Raw genomic sequence first — 6,000 nt, 5'->3', positions numbered from 1 at the left:
AAAAGCAATCAGCTATGTGAACAGGAAGACATGGTCGCATCACAAACTGTAGCATAACTTCCAAAAATTGGAGCTTTATGGGGGAAATGATAACCTACATTACATTTCAGTGCTAATCCTTAAATGGAAATGTAGGTAAGAGTTCATTTATGTTTCAGAGTTAATACTAATGAAGTTTAAAACGAGCTGGAAATATCCGATCATGCTAACCTAGCTAACATTGTTGTGTCATTTAGCCAAATGTTATTAGGATAATGTTTAGTAGATTGAGGTAAATTGTATTATTTTTGTAAAATGAAATTTGTAATCTTCCCAGTTTACGTCAATATGAAACAGAATTTTCTTTTTCAGTTGTCGCTAAAATGGTTCATGTATCAATTAACAGTCCAACTGACACATCTGGCAACTTGCACAACTGTTAAACCTGGAAAATAGTGGGAATATTTAGTAACATTGGGTCTCTACCTACCTGTTTTAATTTAGCAATGCATAAATCTCTACTTATAAAACACGTACAAATAAACAGAGCTGGCGCACAGCTTGCTCCTGAACAGTTTGGAGGACTTCTCTGCAATGAAAGCTTCACTTTTGACTGAGTGGCAAAGGCTGTGGCAGCAGTCATTACTGCAGGTGTGCTGAACACAGATTTGTTAACGTAAATCTGAACTGTCAAAAGCTGTGGGTGTGAGGTGGTGCACTGCTTTTTTACTGTTTCCCCAGTGGCGCTTTTCTTATCTGTGAGAATGAACATGCTTTTCCAGGAATGAGTTCCTAATTCAATTATTACAACAATGGAAGAAAAGGCCAAACAACCCTCAGTGACGCTGAACAGAAATGAACTGATTCTGTATCAAATGAGTATTTTTCTGTCAATCACACATCATTTATTTTCCCATCATCACAACTTTCCGCTTTAACCCCAGGGCAAACTATCCTAGGCTGCACCTATTATAATTAAATATCAAAATAAAATATCCAAAGGATGTTGGATAAATACAATCATAGCAATCCCATGAATGTGTAATGACGCTGTAAAACATGCCCCAACGACCATTAAAATGCACAACTGGCCACATGACAGGCTACGCGGTTCTATAATCTTCAGTAATCTCTGGTTGTACAGTTCGACATGCACCAGAGCATCCTCACCCCCCATAGCTTCACGTCGTAACCTACCACCCCTGGTTTTTGCGTTTCATGTAAATATAGTGTGTAATGACACACTGTCAGAGCACAGATGCTATTATGGCCTTCCTACCAAGCAGAGGTCATCGTTGCCACCCCGCCCAAAAGAGGGGCCGCCTCACCACCATGGTTAAAGGCCCTGCTTTCACCCAGACCAAAATGACAGATGTGATTTTATCTTTACATTTTGACCATGGTTTGTGGTGGAGAGTGCTGAGAATCCTATCTGAAACTTTACAAGGATTTAGCAGATACTCGCTGATTAGTGGAATTGTTTCAATGGTTACTTTTTTACACTGGGAAACTATCTGAATTGTTGCTCTCTTTCACCTGCTGCAGACAGCCCAAATGTTATGGTAGGTGTCACACTGGCAACATGATCGGAAGTCTAACATATCATACAACATATCATTTACATACGATTATGAGAAACAAGGGGAGAGTGTTTGGCACCAAGGTGCGTATCTGCTAAGTTTCAGTTTAGAACTTTGAAAGTTCAGATGTTGACAGGCTGCATGTGCGCTGCAGAAAAGGCCTGGTCATTGTTACCGTGAAGTACAACAGTTCAGTTCTATCACAACCATTCCAAATGTATTTATTTTTACAAGCCGCAATTCAAAATACATGCTGCCAAATGCTTTCATTTAGCAGAATGAGTGTATTACTTGGATACCCCCCAAAAAACTCCTTCTACTGCACACAAAGACGTGTCCATCACAAATTGTTTACAAAGTGACATATTGAAAGCACTTGCTCCAAAAAATGGCGCACACTGCGGCGCACATCTTGATTTCTATACTTTAAAAACATTTCCAAATAACACAAACAAATAGTCAGATATACAAACTGTGTAATGGTCGTGATTTATCAGAAGATTTTCCAGACGGCTGCTTTACATGAAATCCTCGGGACTCTCTGGAGTCCAGATTTGAATTTAAGCGATCCTGTCAAGACGTTTGCACTATACTCCTCTACTTTTCAAAAGCTCAGGCTGTGCCGTGGGGAAAACATTAATTTCTTATTCACACTTTGAAGTCGTTCTCACCTTTCTCCTAAAGCCAACTGATGGCTTGAGTTAAGCACTTTAGACGCAAATTAAGAGCAAAGACCTTGAGGCACGGGGCCATCTGGTCTGGCTGGTCTGTCTTATGCCTCCACTGTAAATGTTTCATTAGCAAGCTGATTATTCTTTCCCTACAGGCTTAAAACCGCATGAGGAGCAAATGAACATGAGGCAGCAACGAGACAGCTGTCAAAACTACATCAACAGCTAGCATCCTCGTTTGTGGACTGTACACTGAGCATATGGGGGAAAAACTGGCACATGGAGAAAATATGCAATGCCTCAATAAGGAATAAATAAATCGTTTTAGGTTTACATTTCACAAAATGGCTTTCAGTGCATGATTGAAAGGAGAGCCCAGAGGAATGAGTTGAGCTGACGTGGGTGTCTTAACAAGACGAACAGTCACGAATAGAAAAAAAGTTGCTGAAATAACTGTAAGAATTACTTGCAACGCTCTAAGCTATGAAACGCTATGAGGAAATGAAGAGCTAATTCTAAGCAATTTATGGGGAAATCCACCTGGAAATGTCAATTAGTAAACTGAGGACAGACTGTAATCATGATGTCATCCAGAGAGAAATGCAGTTGCTCCATGTATAGTGAATAATTGAACAACACCTGGGATGCAATGGCAGCACCACTGGGATGGCAAGATTTTCTGATTCACATGTCTAACATTCAAAAAAAAAAAAAAAAAAAAAAACTCAATTCAATAAAATTTGGACACAACTATCATTTGATGCCAATTAAGCCCCATTACACACAAAGTAAAGCTGCACCAGTCCATATTTTTATATTACCAAAGGATCAAATGCATGTGCTCCATGTGCAAAGGGTCTGTATCACCATCTTTGGAGTTCCCCTCAGCTCTACACGTTTTAGCATCTTTTAGCTTGTTTTTTTGGTTTTACAGCCAGGAACCTCACTGTTTTATGTCCACTCTTAGCTGTATCATCAAAAAAGCTCTGATAAACCCACTATATACCATCTATCCAGCACCAAATGGCAGTAGTGGAGAACTTAGAAGCTAAAGGGACCAACATTTCCCTCAGGCATGACAATAAAATGAATAAAATAACTCAGTGCAGCCTCACCTTCAGGGGTAATTGTTAACTTTGTACACAAAATGTATTATGGTTTGGGTAGAATTTGTTGAGTAGTCAGATCCCAGAGGGTAAATCCAAATGACCCGGGCTTCATTTTTGCTTGTGAATGCTTCATGAAAGATTGCAAGACTACAGATAACAGAAAGATTATAAACTTGTTTGACTTAGTTTTCGTGTTCCCCAGAGGAAGTCTATCCAATTTAGTGATCGACCCAATTTCTGACTGCTTAGCTTCAAATTTGCTGTAAAGTATCCAAAAAAGATGAACCTTTTACCGAGGTTTAATGAGACATTCGCTGAGCACATTCATAGTCTCCAGAGGAGGAGTCCTTTGGATTTTGTGACATGAGGTCAAACTGCTTTTTTCCCCCTCATTAAGAATATAACAGTATATAATGACTCCATCTAATTCTGCCAGTGTGATCAACACTGCTGCTTCTAGAGGTCAGCACGTTTCTACTTTTCCCTTTGATTTTCTAAACAGTGGTAGAGTATGTCAAGCAGTTTTTTCTCGCCAGTGTCTCGTAATGGAGGAATTGGCAGAACTTCAGCTCCTGACATGAAGTTTTCCCTGTCATTGAAGTAATAGTTTACCTATGATTCAAGATTTCTCAGAAATGTGCAGTGAAAGGACACAGGGTTCTGACAGTGGCCCTGATTGATTCCATGACTCTCCATATCAAAATTTTAGATGGCAAGAGATGGACAAGAAGTTTAACAAGGAAAGACACTTTTTCTGGAGGAAGCACTGATAAAATGGAAAGGTCTTAAAAGTTTACAGTTGGACAAAAGTTCGCACAGTGGCCATGATGTAAAATTCTATGACTTTTCTGCACTTTTACAGCTTTGTATCTCTATATGAAAGTGCTTCTGTAAACGAAAAAAGTTCTTCTGTTTTGCCTATACGATGATCAGGGACAGTAGTTGGCTAAAAAATGACTTTGTAGATATACCAGTCTGGTATATAGTTCTCTGAATCACATGACCAGTGGCAACCTTGTAGGACAAGTAACATTTCAGCTTTTTGCTGTCAAAATGACATTGACAAATTCAAAGCAATGAAACTCACCACGCTGAATGTCTTCACCATTTCTGAGTTTATTTTCGTTAAAAACCAAAGGTCCATTATATTAGTACAATGCCATGTTCATGTTTATCCATGTCAAACTAAATAAAGATTAGAGCAGAGTTGAACACATTCAATCGAAATGAACAGCACTGAACGGCAGACAGTCACAAATTCAACCAAACAATCCCCCCCCCCCCCACTGTTTAAGAGGAACATAAATGATGTGCATTGTGTTGGTGAAGTAGAGTTTCATTATAGAGAGTGGATGAAGTCATTTTCCCCTAGCACCAGAATGAAGTTCTCTGATCCAGAGGTACTGTAACAGTCTTTTAGCTGGAGGACACAGAGGGACATGGAGCCCATCTGGATACTGCTTCCTGATTGGATGGTCAACAAAGTGTCTTTTCCTGGCTGATTTCCACTGATTGGATGAACGAAGAGGAAAACGAGCGGGTGTGGAGTTCATGGCAACAAGAAGTTGGCTCTGGAAGAAGAGAGAGGTTCAATAAGTTAAAGGGAATAGCTTGGCGGCCTGCTGTGAATGGCAGATGAGGAGGAAAAGTAGAGCTGGATGGCGATGAGGATGAGAAGTGGTGTGTTGGATTCAATTAAATATTTTATTAATGGCTCCTTCCACCTTATTAATGGAGGCCAACATTTTAATAGCTATAACTCAAGATGACACTGACAATACTGGTGCAAAGGCTCAGAGAAAGAAAACTGCAGCTCATCTCTGTTCTCTGTCTCTGTAGCGCAAAAGTGAAGCCAGAAATCTGGCCGTAATCATAGATGGTGATCTAAATTTTAAAAGCCATATCAATCATTTCACAGCATCAGCCATCTATAAAACATTTAAAAACTATCAAAATCGGACTCTGAGAAATTAGTCCATGCATTTGTAACAAGTGGACTAGACTACCACAGTCGTATATTCACCAGCCTCCCAAAATCAGCAGTGCAGCAACTACAGGTAATTCAAAATGTGGCGTTCTCACCAGAAGGCATTACACCAGTTCTTAGATCTCTGTAGTGGCTACCCATCAAACCTACAATCAATTTTAAGATCCTCCTACTTGTATACAAAGCTCTAAGTGCCTTTGCACCTCAGTATATAAAAGACTAATTAGGTACAAACTGGTAAGAACTCTCAGGTCCACAGGCAGTGGTCTTTGAACTGTCCCTCATATGAACTCTAAAGCAGGGGAGGCTGTCTTTTGTATCGACAGTATAACCCAAGTAGATGGAACATCCTGCCTGAGGAGCTGAGAGGGGCCCCTACGCTGAACACTCTTCAAAGCAGGTTAAAAACCATACTTTGCACAACAGTCTATGGCTACATTCTTAGTGTGTGTGTACGTGTAGGTGTGTGTGTTTTGTATATTTTAACATTCTGCACTGATTCTTGTGTGACTGCACCGACACTCGTTGATTCATATATCATGTACCTTCTGCACTTGAACTTCTATTATTTCGCTGAGTCTGTTCACTTCATGTAAAGCACAGTTTGTGTTTCCCTGCTATGAAATATGATCGATAAATAAAGTTTGATTTGACAATTAAAAAGGCATTATGAA

The 6,000-nt window shown here is 39.7% G+C and overlaps 1 protein-coding gene across 1 annotated transcript in view; it reads right to left on the bottom strand.

Annotated features, from left to right (window-relative positions):
* Positions 1-4,435: 4,435 nt before the first annotated feature.
* The window catches only part of bckdhb (branched chain keto acid dehydrogenase E1 subunit beta), a 51,569-nt gene continuing 50,004 nt past the window's right edge, over positions 4,436-6,000 (bottom strand). The window contains exon 11 of the mRNA XM_076737710.1: positions 4,436-4,910. The gene's annotated coding sequence lies outside the window, so the exon portion shown is untranslated. The remainder of the gene's footprint in view (positions 4,911-6,000) is intronic.

This window comes from Chaetodon auriga, chromosome 8 (genome assembly GCF_051107435.1).
Source record: "Chaetodon auriga isolate fChaAug3 chromosome 8, fChaAug3.hap1, whole genome shotgun sequence".
Lineage (NCBI taxonomy): Eukaryota > Metazoa > Chordata > Actinopteri > Chaetodontiformes > Chaetodontidae > Chaetodon > Chaetodon auriga.
Note: the sequence above shows the minus strand (reverse complement) of the source record. Positions and strands in the feature narration are given on the sequence as shown.